Source organism: Phyllobates terribilis, unplaced genomic scaffold (genome assembly GCF_046119375.1).
Source record: "Phyllobates terribilis strain yellow unplaced genomic scaffold, ASM4611937v1 Scaffold_639__1_contigs__length_902095, whole genome shotgun sequence".
Taxonomy (NCBI): Eukaryota; Metazoa; Chordata; class Amphibia; order Anura; family Dendrobatidae; genus Phyllobates; species Phyllobates terribilis.
In genome coordinates this window covers 584798-610852 of record NW_027363399.1, presented here as the reverse complement: position 1 = coordinate 610852, position 26055 = coordinate 584798, and the positions used below count along the sequence as shown (strand labels likewise).

Sequence of the window (26055 nt, the reverse complement as noted above, 5' to 3'; positions counted from 1 at the left end):
GCTTGCCCGGCCTATAGACCCTGGAGAACAAGCAGTACAGGCAACATGGTTGGTTCTGGCCATTTTTCTGACAGACTCATTGACTTCAATAGATGATCTTTATCTACAAATCGGATGGAAATCGGACCGGTCTCAGTTCTCATTTACAGATCAATCGTCCACAAAAAATAGAGCTGTAAACCTGTCCACGGTCTATAACGGAGCATATTCTACCTGTTAGAGAAATAACCAGACGTGAATAGAGACGTGTGCTATTCTTACAGGGAAGGGGCCACAATTTTATGTTTTGTCTTAATAATTATGTAATCAATTATTTTTAATACAAAATGAAATGTTCCACTTTATTAGTTTTTTAATTATTTATGTTGACATTGGCCACTAGGGGCTGCCATTTTTATTTGGGGGGGGGTGTAAGAAGCGCTCTTACACACCTCATTTACGGCAGCCCTGGCCATAAGAGACAGTAGTCTGTCACCGACCCTATCTCTAACATTAGAGGCCGCTCCTCCTGCCTCTAGCTGTGACCTGGGCACGCCCCCTTGGCTGTTCAGGTCGCAGCCGTGGGAGGAGATTGCAGCCATCTTTGTGGAGCCTGCAGTGTAAGCTGCACATTCCCCCTGTCGTCACACGCACTGCTCAGTCAGAGCTTGCCATGACAGCAGCTGCCGGGGAGGAAATGCCTGGGAGTGGACGTCCCGAGGGGGGAGTATCTGCGGCGGCGCCGTGCGGTGATCTCAGCTTCTCTGCTGTTATCACTGCCGACATCTTCAGGCAACACAGACACAGCGCTGCGTGGGAACGTGGAAGGTGAGTAGAAGTGTTTATTGTTTTGTTTTTTTTCCTTTGCATTGAATATATGGGGGCATATACACACAAGGGTGGAGGGGGGGGCATACACCCACCAGGACGGATGGAAGGGGCATATACCCACCAGGATGTAGGGAGTGTCCATATACCCACCAATGAAGGGGGGCATTTACCCACCAGGATGGATGAAGGGGGCATATATCCACCAGGATGGATGGAGGGGGGGCATACACCCACAAGGATGGAGGGGGTGCTTATACCCACCAGGATGGATGAAGGTGGGGCATATACCGACAAGGATGGAGGGGGGCATATACCCACCAGGATGGATGGAGGGGGGCATATACCCACCAGGATGGATGGAGGGGGCATATACCCACCAGCATGGATGAAGGGGGCATATACCCACCAGAATGGAAAGGTGGCATATACTCACCAGAATAGAGGGAGGGGGCATATACACCTACCCAGGATGGATGAAGGGGCATATACACCTACCCAGGATGGATGGATGGAGGGGCATATACACCTACCCAGGATGGATGGATGGAGGGGCATATACACCTACCCAGGATGGATGGATGGAGGGGCATATACACCTGCCCAGGATGGATGGATGGAGGGGCATATACACCTACCTAGGATGGATGGATGGAGGGGCATATACACCTACCCAGGATGGATGGATGGAGGGGCATATACACCTACCCAGGATGGATGGATGGAGGGGCATATACACCTACCCAGGATGGATGGATGGAGGGGCATATACACCTACCCAGGATGGATGGATGGAGGGGCATATACACTTACCCAGGATGGATGGATGGAGGAGCACATACACCTACCCAGGATGGATGGATGGAGGGGCATATTCTCCTACCCAGGATGGATGGAGGGGCATATACTCCTACCCAGGATGGATGGATTGATAAAAGGGCATCTACACCTAACCAGGATGGATAGATGATGGAGCATATATACTTACCCAGGATGGATGGAGGGGCATATACACCTACCCAGGATGGATGGAGGGGCATATACACCTACTCAGGATGGATGGAGGGGCATATACACCTACCCAGGATGGATGGAGGGGCATATACACCTACCCAGGATGGATTTATGGATGGAGGGGCATCTACACCTACCCAGGATGGATGAAGGGGCATATACACCTACCCAGGATGGATGGATGGAGGGGCATATACACCTACCCAGGATGGATGGATGGAGGGGCATATACACCTACCCAGGATGGATGGATGGAGGGGCATATACACCTGCCCAGGATGGATGGATGGAGGGGCATATACACCTACCTAGGATGGATGGATGGAGGGGCATATACACCTACCCAGGATGGATGGATGGAGGGGCATATACACCTACCCAGGATGGATGGATGGAGGGGCATATACACCTACCCAGGATGGATGGATGGATGGAGGGGCATCTACACCTACCCAGGATAGATGGATGGAGAAGCATATACACCTACCCAGGATGGATGGATGGAGGGGCATATACACCTACCCAGGATGGATGGATGGAGGGGCATATACACCTACCCAGGATGGATGGATGGAGGGGAATATACACCTACCTAGAATGGATGGATGGAGGGGAATATACACCTACCCAGGATGGATGGATGGAGGGGCATCTACACCTACCCAGGGTGAATGGATGGATGGAGGGGCATTTTCACCTAACCAGGATGGATGGACGGGCATATACACCTACCAGAATAGACTACCCAGGATGGATGGATGGATGGAGGGGCATCTACGCCTACCCAGAATGGATGGATGAAGGGGCATATACACCTACCCAGGATGGATGGATGGATGGAGAAGCATATACACCTACCCAGGATGGATGAAGGGGCATATACACCTACCCAGGATGGATTTATGGATGGAGGGGCATCTACACCTACCCAGGATGGATGAAGGGGCATATACACCTACCCAGGATGGATGGATGGAGGGGCATATACACCTACCCAGGATGGATGGATGGAGGGGCATATACACCTACCCAGGATGGATGGATGGAGGGGCATATACACCTGCCCAGGATGGATGGATGGAGGGGCATATACACCTACCTAGGATGGATGGATGGAGGGGCATATACACCTACCCAGGATGGATGGATGGAGGGGCATATACACCTACCCAGGATGGATGGATGGAGGGGCATATACACCTACCCAGGATGGATGGATGGATGGAGGGGCATCTACACCTACCCAGGATAGATGGATGGAGAAGCATATACACCTACCCAGGATGGATGGATGGAGGGGCATATACACCTACCCAGGATGGATGGATGGAGGGGCATATACACCTACCCAGGATGGATGGATGGAGGGGAATATACACCTACCTAGAATGGATGGATGGAGGGGAATATACACCTACCCAGGATGGATGGATGGAGGGGCATCTACACCTACCCAGGGTGAATGGATGGATGGAGGGGCATTTTCACCTAACCAGGATGGATGGACGGGCATATACACCTACCAGAATAGACTACCCAGGATGGATGGATGGATGGAGGGGCATCTACGCCTACCCAGAATGGATGGATGAAGGGGCATATACACCTACCCAGGATGGATGGATGGATGGAGAAGCATATACACCTACCCAGGATGGATGAAGGGGCATATACACGTACCCAGGATGGATGGATGGAGGGGCATATACACCTACCCAGGATGGATGGATGGAGGGGCATATACACCTACCCAGGATGGATGGATGGAGGGGCATATACACCTGCCCAGGATGGATGGATGGAGGGGCATATACACCTACCTAGGATGGATGGATGGAGGGGCATATACACCTACCTAGGATGGATGGATGGAGGGGCATATACACCTACCCAGGATGGATGGATTGATAAAAGGGCATCTACACCTAACCAGGATGGATAGATGATGGAGCATATATACTTACCCAGGATGGATGGAGGGGCATATACACCTACCCAGGATGGATGGAGGGGCATATACACCTACTCAGGATGGATGGAGGGGCATATACACCTACCCAGGATGGATGGAGGGGCATATACACCTACCCAGGATGGATTTATGGATGGAGGGGCATCTACACCTACCCAGGATGGATGAAGGGGCATATACACCTACCCACGATGGATGGATGGAGGGGCATATACACCTACCCAGGATGGATGGATGGAGGGGCATATACACCTACCCAGGATGGATGGATGGAGGGGCATATACACCTGCCCAGGATGGATGGATGGATGGGCATATACACCTACCCAGGATGGATGGATGGAGGGGCATATACACCTACCCAGGATGGATGGATGGAGGGGCATATACACCTACCCAGGATGGATGGATGGATGGAGGGGCATCTACACCTACCCAGGATGGATGGATGGAGAAGCATATACACCTACCCAGGATGGATGGATGGAGGGGCATATACACCTACCCAGGATGGATGGATGGAGGGGCATATACACCTACCCAGGATGGATGGATGGAGGGGAATATACACCTACCTAGAATGGATGGATGGAGGGGAATATACACCTACCCAGGATGGATGGATGGAGGGGCATCTACACCTACCCAGGGTGAATGGATGGATGGAGGGGCATTTTCACCTAACCAGGATGGATGGACTGGCATATACACCTACCAGAATAGACTACCCAGGATGGATGGATGGATGGAGGGGCATCTACGCCTACCCAGAATGGATGGATGAAGGGGCATATACACCTACCCAGGATGGATGGATGGATGGAGAAGCATATACACCTACCCAGGATGGATGGATGGAGGGGCATATACACCTTCCCAGGATGGATGGATGGAGGGGAATATACACCTACCCAGGATGGTTGGAGGGGAATATACACCTACCTAGGATGGATGGATGGAAGGGAATATACACCTAACCAGGATGGATGGATGGAGGGGCATCTACACCTACCCAGGGTGGATGGATGGAGGGGCATCTATACCTAACCAGGGTGGATGGATGGAGGGGCATTTTCACCTAACCAGGATGGATGGAGGGGCATATACACCTACCAGAATAGACTACCCAGGATGGATGGATGGATGGAGGGGCATCTACGCCTACCCAGAATGGATGGATGGAGGGGCATATACACCTACCCAGGATTTATGGATCGAGGGGGATATACACCTACCCAGGATGGATGGATGGAGGGGGATATACACCTACCATGGATGGATGGAGGGGGATATACACCTACCCAGGATGGATGTATGGAAGGGTATATACACCTGCCCAGGATGGATGGAGGGGCAAATACTCCTACCCAGGATGGAAGGATGGATGGAGGGACATATACACCTACCCAAAATGGATGGAAGGATGGATGGAGGGGTATCCACACCCAACATGGATGGATGGAGGGGCATCTACACCTACCAATGATGGATTGATGGATGGAGGGGCATCTACACCTACCAAGGATGGATTGATGGATGGAGGGGCATCTACACCTACCGAGAATGGATGAATGGAGGGGTATCTACACCTACCAAGAATGGATGGATGGAGGGGCATATACTCCTACCCAGGATGGATGGATGGAGGGGCATATACACCTACCCAGGATGGATGGATTGTGGCGCATATACACCTACCCAGGATGGATGGATGGAGGGGCATATACACCTACCCAGGATGGATGGATGGAGGGGTATATACACCTACCCAGGATGGATGGATGGAGGGGCATATACACCTACCCAGAATGGATGTATGGAGGGGCATATTCTCCTACCAAGGATGGATGGAGGGGCATATACTCCTACCCAGCATGGATGGATGAAGGGTCATCTACACCTACCCAGGATGGATGGATGGAGGGGCATATACACCTACCCAGGATTTATGGATCGAGGGGGATATACACCTACCCAGGATGGATGGATGGAGGGGGATATACACCTACCCAGGATGGATGGATGGAGGGGGATATACACCTACCATGGATGGATGGAGGGGGATATACACCTACCCAGGATGGATGTATGGAAGGGTATATACACCTGCCCAGGATGGATGGAGGGGCAAATACTCCTACCCAGGATGGAAGGATGGATGGAGGGGCATATACACCTACCCAAAATGGATGGAAGGATGGATGGAGGGGTATCCACACCCAACATGGATGGATGGAGGGGCATCTACACCTACCAATGATGGATTGATGGATGGAGGGGCATCTACACCTACCAAGGATGGATTGATGGGTGGAGGGGCATCTACACCTACCGAGAATGGATGAATGGAGGGGTATCTACACCTACCAAGAATGGATGGATGGAGGACATATACTCCTACCCAGGATGGATAAATGGAGGGGCATATACACCTACCCAGGATGGATGGATTGTGGCACATATACACCTACCCAGGATGGATGGATGGAGGGGCATATACACCTACCCAGGATGGATGGATGGAGGGGTATATACACCTACCCAGGATGGATGGATGGAGGGGCATATACACCTACCCAGAATGGATGTATGGAGGGGCATATTCTCCTACCAAGGATGGATGGAGGGGCATATACTCCTACCCAGCATGGATGGATGAAGGGTCATCTACACCTAACCAGGATGGATGGAGGGGCATAAACACATACTAGAATAGACTACCTAGGATGGATGGATGGAGGGTCATCTATGCCTACCCAGAATGGATGGATGGAGGGGCATATACACCTACCCAGGATGGATGGAGGGGCATATACACGTACCCATGATGGATGGATGGGCCGATACACCTACCCAGGATGGATTGATGGATGGAGGGGCATCGACAACTACCCAGAATTGATGGATGGAGAGGCATATACACCTACCCAGGATGGATGGATGGAGAGGCATATACACCTACCCAGGATGGATGGATGGATGGAGGGGCATATACACCTACCCTGGATGGATGGAGGGAGGGACATATACTGCTACCCAGGATGGATGGATGGAGGGGCATATACACCTACCCAGGATTGATGGATGGAGAGGCATATTCACCTACCCAGGATGGATGGTTGGAGGGGCATATACACCTACCCGGGATGGATAGATGGAGGGAGGGACATATACTGCTACCCAGGATGGATGGATGGAGAGGCATATACACATACCCAGGATGGATGGAGGGGCATATACAGCTACCCAGGATGGGTGGAGGGGCATATACACCTACCCAGGATAGATGGATGGAGGGGCATCTACACCTACCCAGGATGGGGACCATATTCCATATACCAGGATGGGGCATATACAAGGATGAGGGGCATATACTGTAGGGCATATATTGGGCCATTACGCTGTAATGCAATATATAGGGCCATTGCGCTGTGGCTCACTATATGGTGTCATTACGCTTTGGCTCTTTTGATACCTGTGATACGTCTGACCTCATAGTATGTCCCCCCTTTTTACTCTTTTGAAGGAGGCTGTTTTACACTTGAAGCATATATGTGTTACAATCCATAACTAAATCGTGTATATTTTTTATTTTTCCTCTTTAGTGGTTAACTCTGGAATGAAGCACCGCTTTGTATTCATTTATATGAGATATTTTCATGTGCTGAGTGTCGGCTTATTTGTTACCCCCCCTCTTTTTCTCAGATATGATTGTAATTTGATTTATCATGAGACGATGGATTTTAGTTTTTTATACAGTTCTTCCCATTTTTGTATTGTTTTAGATAAACCTTGATAAAGGCTGAGGCCGAAGTGTTGGTCATACATCTGTCTCATGAACAATTTATTGTCTGAAAAAATACCTTGATTTGCATCAATATCCATTGTGCCTAAAGGTTTATATATATATAAAATAAGTATTTTTGCATGTGAGTTTTCTTCTAATGTTTTTAAATAGAAGACCGTATTGCGGTATCATTGAGATACAAATGTTTCTGTTGCGATCCTCAGCTGTACCTGAGAATACCATCTGCGTGGGACTGGGCCGAGTGGGGGGCATCTGACCAACATATAGCGGCGGGCACTCTGCAGCAACTCAGCACTGTTGACTTTGGAGGTCCTCTTCATTCCCTGGTGATCAGCGGCTGCATGCATCCCCTAGAACTGGATATGCTAAGACTGTTTGCTGTGGAGCCCTCTAGTTTCGATCAGATAAATGTGGAGGACAGCTCAACATATCTGTCATCATAGACAATCTGTGCCGAATCTGCACCCCTCACTGCTGAGCAGCTACCCTGTCTAGGTGGCAGCACACAGTGCTTTGTGTGTGTCCCATTGTGTTACTAGTGATATAGCAGTATACTAGGGATGCACCAACTAAACATTTTTATTAATATTACTCCAGATATGGACGAAACCCTCCAAGATGCAGGCTTTACTATACTACAGAATTTTGGTGCATCCATAATATATGCTCAAGCACTTTAATAGAAACCTGTTCCACCATGTCCATCCTTCACTGCGCTACTGGTATTTATTTGGAAACACAGGGATATTCCAGGAAAACGTGTTTTATGCTTAATACAAATAAACTGATCACATTTTCAGAAAATTTCCATTGGTGTTCATCTCCTTTTTTGTAATTTACCTGTCTGGTTAATTCACACTTTTCATGTTTTTTCTACAACCAGTTAATGGGGTGGTCTCAGTTTCTTAAAGGGAGTCTGTCGCCCCAATGCTGAAATCATTTATGGATTTGTATAGGATTCTTGGCCCCTATAAAAAAAATATACTTTAAGTACAGATGATATTTTTATGCAAAAACAGCATTTACACCCCACGCTTAATTACCATTCTCTGCCCCTCCCCTTACGATGATTGACAGCACTGCCTATATTAAATCCTCAGCCCTGCACACACTGACACTGCAGGAGCTGAAAACTCAGTGTCCGAGCTTGCGGGTATCCTCTGATCCCCTTGTCCAGTCTACAGTTGTCTCGTTCAGTGGGCAGAAAAAAGCTTTTACTTAAAAATTGTAAGGCTCGATTTGAGTTTGCCAAAAGACATGTGGGAGACTCCCAAAATATATGGAGGAATGTGCTGTGGTCAGATGAGACCAAAATTGAACTTTTTGGCCACCAAGGTAAATGCTATGTCTGGCACCAAACCAACAGCTCATCACCCCAAGAACACCATTCCCACAGTGAAACATGGTGGTTGCAGTATCATGCTGTGGGTATGTTTGTCTGCAGCAGCCAACTCCATAATCTGAATGCAAGGAAGATTGTGAACTTGTGCTACTTGTGCAGTAACACTTTTTCATTTCTGCTCCATTCTGTCTTCAAGCACAGGGTTAACAATGCTCTGACTCCATATCCGGCTTCATGGCTTGATCATAGATGCTGGATCCTGATTCCCAAGAAAATCCCACCAACCCAAGATTGTGAAAGAAATGCACAAAACACTTTTAGTGAATGTTAAATAGACCAAATTTTATTACAAATCATATTATTTCATTCAGTGTCTGAAATTTAGAATCAGCCAATTGCTATGAAAAAGACACTGAAAATGGCAAACCTCCGACTCACGAAGAATCATCCGTCAGCACTCAGGAGAGGAAAACCCCCTGTGGAGGAAACCTCTAGGGAACCATGGCTGGAGGACTTGCCCATCCCTCGGGCTTAGAAGGATAGTGCCAACAAGTAACAGCAAATTGTACTAGAATTTGTACATTGTATCATATTTACAGTGAGACATGATATACATCCACTATAGATATGATAGCAGTGACATCACATAGTCACACAAGTTACACATTACATCATCAGAAAACAGACAGTAATAGAGAAGGTCAAAGTAGGTGCCCTGTGCGAGCACCATATGGAGAAGTCTAATGCGACATCTCCAGGCCGTACACATAAAGGTGAAGGCAACTAGTACCGGACGTGAGGGAGATCTGGCTGCAACATCTGTCACCCCATTGATCGCTAGGGTTAGTTTGATCTGGCTGGCTAGGCGGTATGGCTGATCTGGCTGGCTAGGCGGTATGGCTGATCTGGCTGGCTAGGCGGTATGGCTGATCTGGCTGGCTAGGCCGTATCCCCTTCCTCCCTTACAGGTTGTGGAGTGATGAAGCTCCAGGTCTCCAGACACATCAAGTACGGCGCTTCATACGGCTGAATGACCTGTGGTTCCGGAATCATCTTTTATATCATAGATGTATGTGTTTATGACATCAGCACAGTTTCCGTAGTTACCACAGGTGTTCATTACTGGTGTTTCACTGGCTAGAAAGTCTCTCTCAGTGTTCCAAAGAATTAACCCTTGAATGACTGGCACTGTACATTTGTCCAGAATCCTGTAACATAATCTTGTCACTGTGCAGGACCGTTATCAATATTATACTTTAAAATTGCCCTAAACAAAGTCTAATTAGTGAGCGCATCTACAGATTTGATGGGTAACAAGCACAATAATCCCCTTAAGCCCTACTAAATGCATAAATGTCCAATATGAGTACAGAGCAGTCCATACAGAATGGATGATATAGAGGGCAATACAGTTAGATAAAGAAGTAGAAAGCCAAACCAAGTAAATGTCTCCTGAGATCTCGGCTACTGAGGTCTCAATTGCGCATGTGCTGCCTCAGGCGGCCATTTGTGTAACACAAGCGATCGGAAGATCACAGCTTCTAGTCTGCTAAGGAGACTATTGAAGCATGTAAAAAGTAAAAAAAAAATATTTAAAAGTTCAAATCACCCCCCTTTTGCCCCATTCAAAATAAAACAATCAAAAATCCACGTTTGGTATCGCCGCATTTAGAATCGCCCGATCTATCAATATATAAAAAGAATGACTTCCATCAGTAAACTGTATAACGAGAAAAAAAACAAAACTCCAGAATTAAGTTGTTTTGGTCGCCGCAACATTGCATTAAAATGTAATAACAGGCGATCATAACATCATATCTACACCAAAACGGTGTCAATAAAAATGTCAGCTCAGCGCAAAAAATAACCCCTGACCCGGCTCTAGATCACGAAAAATGGAGACGCTACGGGTCTCGGAAAAATGATTATTTTTTTTTACAAGCTTTGAATTTTGATTTCACCACTTAAATAAAAGTAGAAGCTCCACATGTTTGGTAACTACGAACTCGTAATGACCTGGAGAATCATAATGGCAGGTCAGTGTTAGCATTTACTGAACATGGTAAAAAAAAAACCTTTTGTGGAATTGCACTTTTTTGCCATTTCACTGCACTTTTCCCATTTTCCAGTGCACAATATGGTAAAATCAATGGTGGTGTTCAAAAGAATAACTCATCCCACAATAAAACAAGCCCTCACATGGCCATATTGAGGGAAAACTAAAAAAGTTATGGCTCTGGGAAGAAGGGGAGCAAAAAGTGAAAAAGCGCAAAAATGGAAAAACCTGAGGTGATAAAGGGGTTAACTGGAATTTTCTGCCATGGACTCATTGGCAAATCTGAAATAGATATTTCTCGCTCCCTTATCAGGATGTACACATATATCTTTGGCCTCATTCAGACGTCTGTTTTTCATGTTTGTGTCCTCTCCATATTTGTTACGGATAGATCACATACACAATATAATCTGTGGAGTCGTCCACATGTCATTTTTTTTTTGAAAACCGCGTAGTGTCCGTTTTTTATCCTAGTGGTTGATGAAAATTCTCCAGTCAGATCTATGGGTCCATGACATCGCTGACAGCTGGCATTGCCATCCATGTGCTGTCTGTGATAACACTGTTACCAGAGGAGAAGCTTCTCAATTTATGGATTTATTTTGCATACAAGAAAAGCTGATGAAACGCTGAAGATAAAAACTGACCACTTTCAGACATTTTTTGCATATACGATAAGTCACTGACATCTGATTAAGGCCTAAGGCCCCGTTCACATGTCAGGTTTTAATCAGTGTTTTTTTTCTCATTTTCATCTGATTTTGGTCAGTGTGGCAGTTTCTCTCCTCAGTGGGGCATATTTTTTTATATGTACAGTAAAAAGCTAAAGGTTTCCTAGCCTCGCTTGCCCGGCCTATAGACCCTGGAAAACAGGCAGTACAGGCAACATGGTTGGTTCTGGCCATTTTTCTGACAGACTCGTTGACTTCAATAGATGATCTTTATCTACAAATCGGATGAAAATCGGACCGGTCTCAGTTCTCATTTACAGATCAGTCGTCCACAAAAAATAGAGCTGTAAACCTGTCCCCGGTCTATAACGGAGCATATTCTACCTGTTACAGAAATAACCAGACGTGAAAAGAGCCATGTGCTATTCTTACAAGGAAGGGGCCACCATTTTATGTTTTGTATTAATAATTATGTAATCAATTATTTTTTATACAAAATTAAATGTACCACTTTATTAGTTTTTTATTTATTTATTTTTACATTGGCCACTAGGGGCTGCCATTTTTATTTGGGGGGGGTGTAAGAAGCGCTCTTACACACCTCATTTACGGCAGCCCTGGCCATAAGAGACAGTAGTCTGTCACCGACCCTATCTCTAACATTACAGGCCGCTCCTCCTGCCTCTAGCTGTGACCTGGGCACGCCCCCTTGGCTGTTCAGGCCGCAGCCGTGGGAGGAGATTGCAGCCATCTTTGTGGAGCCTGCAGTGTAAGCTGTACATTCCCCCTGTCGTTGCACGCACTGCTCAGTCAGAGCGTGCCATGACAGGAGCTCCCGGGGAGGAAATGCCTAGGAGTGGACGTCCCGAGTGAGTATCTGCGGCGGCGCCGTGCGGTGATCTCAGCTTCTCTGCTGTTATCACCGCCGACATCTTCAGGCAACACAGACACAGCGCTGCGTGGAAACGTGGAAGGTGAGTAGAAGCGTTTATTGTTTTGATTTTTTTTTCCTTTGCATTGAATATATGGGGGCATAAAACCACAAGGATGGAGGAGGAGGAGTCATAAACCCACCAGGATGGAGGAGGAGGCATAAACCCACCAGGATGTAGGGGGCATATACACACCAGGATGGATGGAGGGGGGGCATATACCCACCAGGATGGATGGAGGGGGCATATACCCACCAGTATGGAGGGGGGTATATACCCACCAGGATGGATGGAGGGGGGGCATATACCCACCATGATGGATGTAGGGACATGAAGGACATGTGACATACACTGCCAATGACACATGCCCTTGCTTGTGTGAAAAAAATCACTTCGCTCCGTGTGTGTGCTGCTGATAGGCTGACAGATTGCACCTCCCCACTGTAAATGCGGGAAAGAGAAAAAAAAATGGAGATCTTCATTATTACTGCAGAGATCAATCCCCTGCCCCTCCCCCCACCCCGCTGTACACTCAAACTGCGTATTAACATTAATTTTCATCATTACTGAGAAAAAATCCAGTTATGATTTTGGTGCACGAGCAGTTATCGAACATAACCTCGAACAGCCGAATTTTTCTCAAATCGTTCGTGTTCGCCGAACGGCTCAAACACCGCCCAAAACAGCTCGAATTTGAGATTGGCGAACAGTTCGAGTAGAACAACGCTCATCTCTAGTTGTCTCCCTCTGGTGGAACACTGACTTCTTTCATTTAACGCCTGCAGACTATAAAAGATAACCCAACCCAAAAAGTTTGGTTGATTAGTCTGTGGCATTCTTTTAAACTGTTGCTTATGGCGGTCTTTGTGAGCTTCTCAGTGCCGTTCAACCAGCCAGGTATCCTGCCTGCAGTAGATGGAATGTGGCAATGGAACACTGGCTGCGCGTGTCATAATAGGCTCTGAGCCTTTATATACCAGCGCACGGCAGCAGCCACCTTCAGTCTGCTGCTGGACAGCCAGCAGCAGCAGGAAAGGTAAGTAATCAGCAACACTCCTGCTAAGGGTAGACAGCTGCTCGTCCCCTCCTTAATTGGTTCTCCTCCCTTCCACCGGTGTTGAGGCGGGTGGGAACAGCAGGGGGTGAGGGTGCTGTGCTAAAATAGTTGCAGTCATGCAGATCTAAAACGCGTGGATTGCTGCAGCAGCAAGCCGAAAAGTGCAGGCATGTAAGGGATCTAGTGGTTGACAGCATGTCTTCTTAACGGGAGTCCAGGTGGCCATCTCCACAAATGGACTTTTCAGGATCCGAGGGTGGCAAAGAAGGCCGAAACCAATTCTGGTTATCGCTTCTCGGCCTTTTGGCTAAGATCAAGTGTAGTATCTGTTCTTATCAGTTTAATATCTGATACGTCCCATATCTGGGGACCATATATTAAATGGATTTTTAGAACAGGGAGATGGAAAAAGAGATTGCTCTGTCCACTCCATGCATTGACCTGGTATTGCAGCATTTCCAGGACCAGTGCACTCATTCTTTAATGCAGTTTCTAAAATCAGAAAGAATTGAATTCAATGCTTTTTGTTGCTTTTGCTTGTTTGTCGGATTTTTGGATGGACTTTTTGGCTTTGCTTTTCTTCTCCTCATTGTATTTTTCATGTTAAAAGTTGCAGAAGCCAGATGACAAACTCATTTTGGTTCAACTTCAGCAACTCTGCATTGCATAGCCATGTACTGTAATGCAATGCTATCTATCTAGCTCTCCCTCTTTACTTCCTTTTGGATAAACAGCCATATTAGGCAAGCATTTTGGAGCTTTCACCTAACTAATTACAGGTGGTGAGATAAGCTGCACAATATAATTGTTCTTTCAGTATATTGTTGTACACACACCATCTATTTAGCAAATGCCCTTGTTATCAACAGCAGTCATTTAAACTCACCTGAGCTAACAGGTATGTGCGCTGGTTACTCTGCTGCACTTAAAATGTCTTTTTTGGCTTGCTCCAATGCCTTTTCTGAAACGTTGTCTCCCTCTGGTGGAACACTGACTTCTTTCATTTAACGCCTGCAGACTATAAAAAATAACCCAACCCAAAAAGTTTGGTTGATTAGTCTGTGGCATTCTTTTAAACTGTTGCTTATGGCGGTCTCTGTGAGCTTCTCAGTGCCGTTCAACCAGCCAGGTATCCTGCCTGCAGTAGATGGAATGTGGCAATGGATCTAAAACGCGTGGATTGCTGCAGCAGCAAGCCGAAAAGTGCAGGCATGTAAGGGATCTAGAGGTTGACAACATGTCTTCTTAACGGGAGTCCAGGTGGCCATCTCCACAAATGGACTTTTCAGGATCCGAGGGTGGCAAAGAAGGCCGAAACCAATTCTGGTTATCGCTTCTCGGCCTTTTGGCTACGATTAAGTGCTTTATTGCAGGAGATTGTGGTTGAAGGGCACTCGGGTACCCCTCTCCTTGGCCTGGCAGGATCGTCCACTTTGGTGGACTTAACCTGCTTGCTGCTATTAGGGAGAGGGCTTAGTCCCAGGGTAACGAGTTGCGATCCCCCAGCTTCCAGGTGTTTTTCACTGCAAGAACACTGGGAGCGCAGATTGCAAGCGGCTGCAATTTGCAACCTTGTTGCGTTTTTCCATGGAGGTTGACCCTAACCTCGTGCCTCTTTATGCGAGGCTAAAAAACTCTATCCGAGTTCACTTCACGGCGGGTGGCTCGGATATGAGGAAATTAGGTTATGTAGTCCAGGACGTGCTCAGGAACCTTCTTGGCGTACAAAGGAATGAAATTCTCTCCATCCAGGATTATCCCAGAAGAGGTGACTATGACATCACATTCACCGGAGAAGGTATTTTTAGAGATGTACTAGAAAAGTTAAAAAAAGTTGAAAATAGTCCTGTTTTGAAAGGGATACAAATTGTTGAGCACGTCCTGGATGAGGTAAGACTGGTTATTGTAAAAGTATTTTCGCCCTTTGTTTCTGCTCCAGAAGTAATGTCATTTCTAGCAATTTATTTTAAAAGTGTTAAATGTATTGGGAAGATATTAAACGAATATAACATATGGACATCTAAGTGGAAATTCCTTGTGAAGTGTATAAGAGATCCAAATACACCAGGTGGTATACGGCTCCCCCCTGCCCGTTTCAAAATTGGGCAAACAAATGGGGATTTCTTCTTTTCTGGGATGCCAGTATATTGCAGAAATTGTGGGCGCTATGGTCATTCAAAAGAAAACTGTCATGTATCATGTAGAAATTGTGCTAGTGAAGAACATGAGACAAAAGAATGCCCTAAGGAAAAGAAATGTAGTTTTTGCCAGACTCCAGGTCACTTTTATTTTTCTTGCCCTCACAGATTTCGGGAAGATGAGCAAAAAGGGAAGTCCAAGACGTCCGACCAAGGACCAAAAGATCAGACCACCCCTCAGGAGGAGGAACAACAACCTGGAGCCTCTGGAGACAATAAGGGCGTACCAAATAGTGAAGTGTCTCCAGAGTCTATGACAGGTAAAATACCAAATTCCAAAACCTGGCTGCAGGACCTGCGGGAGTCCAAAAGGAGGGCTGAGAAGGAGCAGAAGGGCACTACTGGTAAGGTCAAAAGGGACCGGCAAAAGGCCGACACAGAAGCCCATGCCCAGTCTGGGTCTCCTAGGGCTGAGGGCACTGAGTGGATAAAGGTGGGTCCTAAGAAAAAGAAAAAGGGTGGTTCGGAGGAGGCAGCAGGAGGTGAACAGATGGACACTTCTCCAGAAGGGGACGTGGACGCTGGACCCTCAGGGGTTTCGGTCTCCGCTGCTACAGGTGGGGACCGGGATCTTGCTGCCTCTGAAGAGTCAGAGGCTCTGCCTTGTGCGCAACCTCCTCCTATAGGACGGCCTTCTACAGGTCAAACAGGGGCGGCGGAACCCCTCGGGGACCCACCTGATGAGGAACTGCATGGCCAGCCAATGGAGACCCAGCGGGTTCTGCCAGCCAGCCCTCCGAGCTATGCCAGTGTAGCGTCGGGTTTATATAAATGTGGTAATCTTTCCTCCTCCACGGAGACTCTCGTGACGATACTATCAGATGAGGAGGGAGGCGCAAGCCCAGTGGTCTGATTAGGTTCATCGGACAGATAAATTCGTTGCTCTTAGTTACCTAAGTAAAATTTCTACATTTTCTAATGATGGCTGAACTCAAAGGTATTTCCCTCAACGTGAGAGGCATAAAATCTAACACGAGAAGAACTGCTCTTTTTAATTTTTTTACGTGTTTTACTGCATCTGTATTTTTTCTGCAAGAATGTAATATCCCACATGAAATGTCATATCAAAAATATAAAGATGAGTGGAAGTGTGGGCCATCTGTCTGGTCCGGATCGAATGCTGCAGGATCAGCGGGTGTAGCCATACTTTTTAAAGGGAACGTTTTAATTGATTTTATTCAGGAAATTTTACCAGGTCGTATTTTATTAGTGAAAGCTTTTATTGATGGTATTAGATGGCAGTTTTTAAATTTTTATGGATCCCCAGAGAAAAATGAAAGAGCCGAAATGCTTGATCTTTTACCATTATTTATTAATAACTCTGAACCTTTTATCTTAGCAGGGGATTTTAATTGTGTTTTAAAAGGTGAAAACCGGCGCTCCAGCTCTGTAAGCAGGAACTACGATAAAACCTCAGGTATGCTACATGATATAGTCAAAGATGCTAAATTGATAGACATATATAAAGAGTGTCATAGTGACAGCCCAGAGGACGCCGGTTTCACTTGGAACAATGCTAATTGTAGCTCTAGGATTGATTTTATTTTTGGTTCAGACAAAACAATACCTGCCAAATGTGAAGTTTTAACTAATATATTTTCAGACCATAAACTTTTATCCTTTACCATAAAAGTAAATGACAACAAAAAATGTGGTAAGAAAAGCTGGAAAATGAACGTATCCCTTTTAACCGACACGCAGATTTTATCAGATTTTATTGAGTTTTATAGGAAATGTAGAAAAGGGAAAAAAACAAATGAGACTATGAGTGTATGGTGGGATAGAATGAAAGTAAAAATAAAAGACTTTTTTATTAAAAAGAGTATATGTAGAGCCAAAGAAAAATATGAAGAATATAGAATTTTAAATACCCGCCTACAAACATTATTTAAGCTCAGAGACAATGGGATAGATGTACAACTTGATATTTCAAACTTAAAAGAAGAGATTTCAAAATGGCTAGAACAAAAAGGAAAAGAGATCATTTTTCGTTCTAGAGTACAACATATAGAAGAAAATGAAAAGTGTTCCAGATATTTTTTTAGGAAAAATAAAAAAGAAAAAGTGATAATTGACCATATAGATGGTGAGAATAATATAAAAAATATGCTGGGTAAAGTTGAGTTTTTTTTTTCTAATCTTTTTAATGGAAAAAATATAGATAATAAATTAATGGATGATTCGCTGAAAGGACTAACGGCTGTTTTAGATCCCGCATCCCAAGAGTTTTTATCCCAAGTTTTAACGGAACAAGAAGTGTTAAAAAATATTAAAAGTTTTAAAAATGGAAAGGTCCCTGGTCCTGATGGCATCCCAATAGAATTTTATGTATGTTTTTATGATATTTTAAAAGATGATTTGTTTTATTTGTTTACTGAGGTTTTTAATAATAAGGTTTTATTAAATTCCTGGAAGAAAGGTGAAGTCTCCCTCCTATACAAAAAAGGTGATAAATCAAAATTAGAAAACTGGAGACCAATAACACTTTTAAATTGTGACTATAAAATAATGGCTAAAATTTGTGCAAATCGTCTAAAAGAAGTCATCAGCAAAGTTATTCATTCTAATCAAGTGAGTGGGGTGCCGGGGCGCAGTATATGGGACAATCTGAATTTAGTGAAAGACTGTATTGAGGAAGTGAAAGACAGAAAGGGGAAAATGGCGATTTTATCTATTGATTTTGAAAAAGCATTTGACCGTGTCTCACACTTTTATCTTTTTAAAGTTTTAGAGAAAATGGGCATACCAGAAGGGTTTTTACTATCGCTTAAAGCATTTTACAAGGATTGTACAAGTAAGATTTTAGTGAATGGTTTTAAGACACAAGAGGTATTTTTACGGTCAGGGGTGAAACAGGGATGCCCTCTGTCCCCCCTACTGTTTATCTGTGCACTGGAACCAATGTTATGTGCAATACGCCAAAATAAACAGATATGCGGTGTCCCTCTGCCTGGAAGCGGTGGTTTGGAGGCCAAGGTTGTAGGCTACATGGATGACGTGGCGGTCTTGTGTACAGATGCACCATCACTTACGGCCACTCTCCATCAAGTGCAATCCTTTTGTCTAGCTTCTGGTTTTAAAATCAATTTTAATAAGTGTAACATTTTAAGTGTTGGGGGGATGATTTTACGCGATCTACCAATTAATGTCTCCGAATCCATTTCCATTTTAGGTATATCATTCACTGAAAATAATGATGGTTATAATAGTTGGGAAACAGTTACACAGAAAGTAAATACGAAAATATGTATGTGGAACATGAGGAGACTTACAATGGAGGGTAAAGTATTGGTTTTAAAGATGGTGATTTTACCTCTTTTATTGTATCTTAGCATGGTTTTCCCCCCGCCTGTTATTGTTTTAAAAAAGATAACCAAAACCTGTTTTACCTTCTTTTGGAACTCAAAAATGGAAAAGCTGAAAAGAGAAATCGCGATGAAATCAAAAGTAAAAGGTGGTAAAGATTTTCCAGATTTTAATAGGTTCCTTTTAATCCATCTGTTCGTTTACTGTTTTAATGCCCTTTTTAAGAATCACTATTGGTCCTTTTTTATGCGTTTTAATACAGGATTTTTTATGAGAAAGTTTGGATGGTATGAAGTTAATATATCTGTGCCCCATGCTTTTAATTTGTCGACGCATTATGAGATTTTAAGGAAAATAGTGTCCGATTTTAATTTAGGGACTAAGAAAATAGAGGAATTAAGAAATAGTAAGAAACTAATTAAAGAAATACGTAAAAGTGAGGAAATATGTAATGTTGACAGATATGATGATGACAAATCTATGTCTATCTGGAAAATGATTAACGTTTTTATCTTTTTAATGAACAGAGAGATCTGGCTTGGAGTTGCATGCACCGCTGTCTTCCTTGCCGGGCATTCCAGTACAGAAGAGGATTTGTGAGGTTTGCCATCTGCCCAAGAGCCGGATGCCAAGAAGAGGAAACGGTGGAACATCTATTATGGACATGTAATTTTGCAAAGGATTTCTGGAGAAGACTGCTCCCCCTACTGGAAAGGGTGGCAGACCTCAAGGACTTTACATATAAAACTGTGCTATACGGACTTATGGAATGCCCCACAATGGACCAGTACACAATGGCTTGGAAGACAGTGAACTGCGCCAAGTCATCTCTCTGGAAAGCGCGCAACATTGCTATTTTTAAACAAGATGTTTTATCAGTGAATGATGTTTTAAGTTTATGTTTATGTGAAATGTATACTTATTATTTAATTGACAAAAAGAAGAATGTACATATTTCCAAAAAATGGCTTGTTGACCAATGGAACCTAATTATTTAAAATCTTTGTATTTTTTTGTTTTGTAAATTTCATTTGTCTTTTAACGTTTGGTATTTGTTTAATTATGCTTGTAAATTGTTAAAGTTTTAATAAACGGTTTTATCCCTCTGCAGGGGATAGCCAAATTAAAAAAAAAAAAAAAATCTGTTCTTATCAGTTTAATATCTGATACGTCCCCTATCTGGGGACCATATATTAAATGGATTTTTAGAACAGGGAGATGGTAAAAGAGCTTGCTCTGTCCACTCCACGCATTGACCTGGTATTGCAGCATTTCCAGGACCAGTGCACTCATTCTTTAATGCAGTTTCTAAAATCAGAAAGAATTGAATTCAATGCTTTTTGTTGCTTTTGCTTGTTTGTCGGATTTTTGGATGGACTTTTTGGCTTTGCTTTTCTTCTCCTCATTGTTTTTTTCATGTTAAAAGTTGCAGAAGCCAGATGACAAACTAATTTTGGTTCAACTTCAGCAACTCTGCATTGCATAGCCATGTACTGTAATGCAATGCTATCTATCTAGCTCTCCCTCTTTCCTTACTTTTGGATAAACAGACATATTAGGCAAGCATTTTGGAGCTTTCACCTAACTAATTACAGGTGGTGAGATAAGCTGCACAATATAATTGTTCTTTCAGTATATTGTTGTACACACACCATCTATTTAGCAAATGCCCTTGTTATCAACAGCAGCCATTTAAACTCACCTGAGCTAACAGGTATGTGCGCTGGTTACTCTGCTGCACTTAAAATGTCTTTCTTGGCTTGCTCCAATGCCTTTTCTGAAACGTTGTCTCCCTCTGGTGGAACACTGACTTCTTTCATTTAACGCCTGCAGACTATAAAAAATAACCCAACCCAAAAAGTTTGGTTGATTAGTCTGTGGCATTCTTTTAAACTGTTGCTTATGGCGGTCTCTGTGAGCTTCTCAGTGCCGTTCAACCAGCCAGGTATCCTGCCTGCAGTAGATGGAATGTGGCAATGGAACACTGGCTGCGCGTGTCATAATAGGCTCTGAGCCTTTATATACCAGCGCACGGCAGCAGCCACCTTCAGTCTGCTGCTGGACAGCCAGCAGCAGCAGGAAAGGTAAGTAATCAGCAACACTCCTGCTAAGGGTAGACAGCTGCTCGTCCCCCCCTTAATTGGTTCTCCTCCCTTCCACCGGTGTTGAGGCGGGTGGGAACAGCAGGGGGTGAGGGTGCTGTGCTAAAATAGTTGGAGTCATGCAGATCTAAAACGCGTGGATTGCTGCAGCAGCAAGCCGAAAAGTGCAGGCATGTAAGGGATCTAGAGGTTGACAACATGTCTTCTTAACGGGAGTCCAGGTGGCCATCTCCACAATTGGACTTTTCAGGATCCGAGGGTGGCACCGTAGGCCGAAACCAATTCTGGTTATCGCTTCTCGGCCTTTTGGCTAAGATCAAGTGTAGTATCTGTTCTTATCAGTTTAATATCTGATACGTCCCCTATCTGGGGACCATATATTAAATGGATTTTTAGAACAGGGAGATGGTAAAAGAGCTTGCTCTGTCCACTCCACGCATTGACCTGGTGTTGCAGCATTTCCAGGACCAGTGCACTCATTCTTTAATGCAGTTTCTAAAATCAGAAAGAATTGAATTCAATGCTTTTTGTTGCTTTTGCTTGTTTGTCGGATTTTTGGATGGACTTTTTGGCTTTGCTTTTCTTCTCCTCATTGTATTTTTCATGTTAAAAGTTGCAGAAGCCAGATGACAAACTCATTTTGATTCAACTTCAGCAACTCTGCATTGCATAGCCATGTACTGTAATGCAATGCTATCTATCTAGCTCTCCCTCTTTACTTCCTTTTGGATAAACAGCCATATTAGGCAAGCATTTTGGAGCTTTCACCTAACTAATTACAGGTGGTGAGATAAGCTGCACAATATAATTGTTCTTTCAGTATATTGTTGTACACACACCATCTATTTAGCAAATGCCCTTGTTATCAACAGCAGCCATTTAAACTCACCTGAGCTAACAGGTATGTGCGCTGGTTACTCTGCTGCACTTAAAATGTCTTTTTTGGCTTGCTCCAATGCCTTTTCTGAAACGTTGTCTCCCTCTGGTGGAACACTGACTTCTTTCATTTAACGCCTGCAGACTATAAAAAATAACCCAACCCAAAAAGTTTGGTTGATTAGTCTGTGGCATTCTTTTAAACTGTTGCTTATGGCGGTCTCTGTGAGCTTCTCAGTGCCGTTCAACCAGCCAGGTATCCTGCCTGCAGTAGATGGAATGTGGCAATGGAACACTGGCTGCGCGTGTCATAATAGGCTCTGAGCCTTTATATACCAGCGCACGGCAGCAGCCACCTTCAGTCTGCTGCTGGACAGCCAGCAGCAGCAGGAAAGTTAAGTAATCAGCAACACTCTTGCTAAGGGTAGACAGCTGCTCGTCCCCCCCTTAATTGGTTCTCCTCCCTTCCACCGGTGTTGAGGTGGGTGGGAACAGCAGGGGGTGAGGGTGCTGTGCTAAAATAGTTGGAGTCATGCAGATCTAAAACGCGTGGATTGCTGCAGCAGCAAGCCGAAAAGTGCAGGCATATAAGGGATCTAGAGGTTGACAACATGTCTTCTTAACGGGAGTCCAGGTGGCCATCTCCACAAATGGACTTTTCAGGATCCGAGGGTGGCACCGTAGGCCGAAACCAATTCTGGTTATCGCTTCTCGGCCTTTTGGCTAAGATCAAGTATAGTATCTGTTCTTATCAGTTTAATATCTGATACGTCCCCTATCTGGGGACCATATATTAAATGGATTTTTAGAACAGGGAGATGGTAAAAGAGCTTGCTCTGTCCACTCCACGCATTGACCTGGTATTGCAGCATTTCCAGGACCAGTGCACTCATTCTTTAATGCAGTTTCTAAAATCAGAAAGAATTGAATTCAATGCTTTTTGTTGCTTTTGCTTGTTTGTCGGATTTTTGGATGGACTTTTTGGCTTTGCTTTTCTTCTCCTCATTGTATTTTTCATGTTAAAAGTTACAGAAGCCAGATGACAAACTCATTTTGGTTCAACTTCAGCAACTCTGCATTGCATAGCCATGTACTGTAGTGCAATGCTATCTATCTAGCTCTCCCTCTTTACTTCCTTTTGGATAAACAGCCATATTAGGCAAGCATTTTGGAGCTTTCACCTAACTAATTACAGGTGGTGAGATAAGCTGCACAATATAATTGTTCTTTCAGTATATTGTTGCACACACACCATCTATTTAGCAAATGCCCTTGTTATCAACAGCAGCCATTTAAACTCACCTGAGCTAACAGGTATGTGCGCTGGTTACTCTGCTGCACTTAAAATGTCTTTTTTGGCTTGCTCCAATGCCTTTTCTGAAACGTTGTCTCCCTCTGGTGGAACACTGACTTCTTTCATTTAACGCCTGCAGACTATAAAAAATAACCCAACCCAAAAAGTTTGGTTGATTAGTCTGTGGCATTCTTTTAAACTGTTGCTTATGGCGGTCTCTGTGAGCTTCTCAGTGCCGTTCAACCAGCCAGGTATCCTGCCTGCAGTAGATGGAATGTGGCAATGGAACACTGGCTGCGCGTGTCATAATAGGCTCTGAGCCTTTATATACCAGCGCACGGCAGCAGCCACCTTCAGTCTGCTGCTGGACAGCCAGCAGCAGCAGGAAAGTTAAGTAATCAGCAACACTCTTGCTAAGGGTAGACAGCTGCTCGTCCCCCCCTTAATTGGTTCTCCTCCCTTCCACCGGTGTTGAGGTGGGTGGGAACAGCAGGGGGTGAGGGTGCTGTGCTAAAATAGTTGGAGTCATGCAGATCTAAAAGGCGTGGATTGCTGCAGCAGCAAGCCGAAAAGTGCAGGCATGTAAGGGATCTAGAGGTTGACAACATGTCTTCTTAACGGGAGTCCAGGTGGCCATCTCCACAATTGGACTTTTCAGGATCCGAGGGTGGCACCGTAGGCCGAAACCAATTCTGGTTATCGCTTCTCGGCCTTTTGGCTAAGATCAAGTGTAGTATCTGTTCTTATCAGTTTAATATCTGATACGTCCCCTATCTGGGGACCATATATTAAATGGATTTTTAGAACAGGGAGATGGTAAAAGAGCTTGCTCTGTCCACTCCACGCATTGACCTGGTGTTGCAGCATTTCCAGGACCAGTACACTCATTCTTTAATGCAGTTTCTAAAATCAGAAAGAATTGAATTCAATGCTTTTTGTTGCTTTTGCTTGTTTGTCGGATTTTTGGATGGACTTTTTGGCTTTGCTTTTCTTCTCCTCATTGTATTTTTCATGTTAAAAGTTGCAGAAGCCAGATGACAAACTCATTTTGATTCAACTTCAGCAACTCTGCATTGCATAGCCATGTACTGTAATGCAATGCTATCTATCTAGCTCTCCCTCTTTACTTCCTTTTGGATAAACAGCCATATTAGGCAAGCATTTTGGAGCTTTCACCTAACTAATTACAGGTGGTGAGATAAGCTGCACAATATAATTGTTCTTTCAGTATATTGTTGTACACACACCATCTATTTAGCAAATGCCCTTGTTATCAACAGCAGCCATTTAAACTCACCTGAGCTAACAGGTATGTGCGCTGGTTACTCTGCTGCACTTAAAATGTCTTTTTTGGCTTGCTCCAATGCCTTTTCTGAAACGTTGTCTCCCTCTGGTGGAACACTGACTTCTTTCATTTAACGCCTGCAGACTATAAAAAATAACCCAACCCAAAAAGTTTGGTTGATTAGTCTGTGGCATTCTTTTAAACTGTTGCTTATGGCGGTCTCTGTGAGCTTCTCAGTGCCGTTCAACCAGCCAGGTATCCTGCCTGCAGTAGATGGAATGTGGCAATGGAACACTGGCTGCGCGTGTCATAATAGGCTCTGAGCCTTTATATACCAGCGCACGGCAGCAGCCACCTTCAGTCTGCTGCTGGACAGCCAGCAGCAGCAGGAAAGTTAAGTAATCAGCAACACTCTTGCTAAGGGTAGACAGCTGCTCGTCCCCCCCTTAATTGGTTCTCCTCCCTTCCACCGGTGTTGAGGTGGGTGGGAACAGCAGGGGGTGAGGGTGCTGTGCTAAAATAGTTGGAGTCATGCAGATCTAAAACGCGTGGATTGCTGCAGCAGCAAGCCGAAAAGTGCAGGCATATAAGGGATCTAGAGGTTGACAACATGTCTTCTTAACGGGAGTCCAGGTGGCCATCTCCACAAATGGACTTTTCAGGATCCGAGGGTGGCACCGTAGGCCGAAACCAATTCTGGTTATCGCTTCTCGGCCTTTTGGCTAAGATCAAGTATAGTATCTGTTCTTATCAGTTTAATATCTGATACGTCCCCTATCTGGGGACCATATATTAAATGGATTTTTAGAACAGGGAGATGGTAAAAGAGCTTGCTCTGTCCACTCCACGCATTGACCTGGTATTGCAGCATTTCCAGGACCAGTGCACTCATTCTTTAATGCAGTTTCTAAAATCAGAAAGAATTGAATTCAATGCTTTTTGTTGCTTTTGCTTGTTTGTCGGATTTTTGGATGGACTTTTTGGCTTTGCTTTTCTTCTCCTCATTGTATTTTTCATGTTAAAAGTTACAGAAGCCAGATGACAAACTCATTTTGGTTCAACTTCAGCAACTCTGCATTGCATAGCCATGTACTGTAGTGCAATGCTATCTATCTAGCTCTCCCTCTTTACTTCCTTTTGGATAAACAGCCATATTAGGCAAGCATTTTGGAGCTTTCACCTAACTAATTACAGGTGGTGAGATAAGCTGCACAATATAATTGTTCTTTCAGTATATTGTTGCACACACACCATCTATTTAGCAAATGCCCTTGTTATCAACAGCAGCCATTTAAACTCACCTGAGCTAACAGGTATGTGCGCTGGTTACTCTGC

At 44.7% G+C, this 26055-nt stretch overlaps 6 non-coding genes across 6 annotated transcripts; all 6 read left to right on the top strand.

Annotated features, from left to right (window-relative positions):
* Positions 1 to 13946: 13946 nt before the first annotated feature.
* On the top strand, positions 13947 to 14137 carry LOC141234749 (U2 spliceosomal RNA). The gene has a single exon (XR_012300651.1). It is a non-coding gene; the product is annotated as a U2 spliceosomal RNA (small nuclear RNA).
* Positions 14138 to 20262: 6125 nt separating this feature from the next.
* On the top strand, positions 20263 to 20457 carry LOC141234767 (U2 spliceosomal RNA). The gene has a single exon (XR_012300665.1). It is a non-coding gene; the product is annotated as a U2 spliceosomal RNA (small nuclear RNA).
* A 1098-nt stretch (positions 20458 to 21555) lies between these two features.
* LOC141234732 (U2 spliceosomal RNA) lies at positions 21556 to 21746 on the top strand. The gene has a single exon (XR_012300635.1). It is a non-coding gene; the product is annotated as a U2 spliceosomal RNA (small nuclear RNA).
* A 1098-nt stretch (positions 21747 to 22844) lies between these two features.
* Positions 22845 to 23035, top strand: LOC141234739 (U2 spliceosomal RNA). The gene has a single exon (XR_012300642.1). It is a non-coding gene; the product is annotated as a U2 spliceosomal RNA (small nuclear RNA).
* A 1098-nt stretch (positions 23036 to 24133) lies between these two features.
* LOC141234746 (U2 spliceosomal RNA) lies at positions 24134 to 24324 on the top strand. Its single transcript, XR_012300648.1, has one exon. It is a non-coding gene; the product is annotated as a U2 spliceosomal RNA (small nuclear RNA).
* Positions 24325 to 25422: 1098 nt separating this feature from the next.
* On the top strand, positions 25423 to 25613 carry LOC141234738 (U2 spliceosomal RNA). Its single transcript, XR_012300641.1, has one exon. It is a non-coding gene; the product is annotated as a U2 spliceosomal RNA (small nuclear RNA).
* Positions 25614 to 26055: the final 442 nt, after the last annotated feature.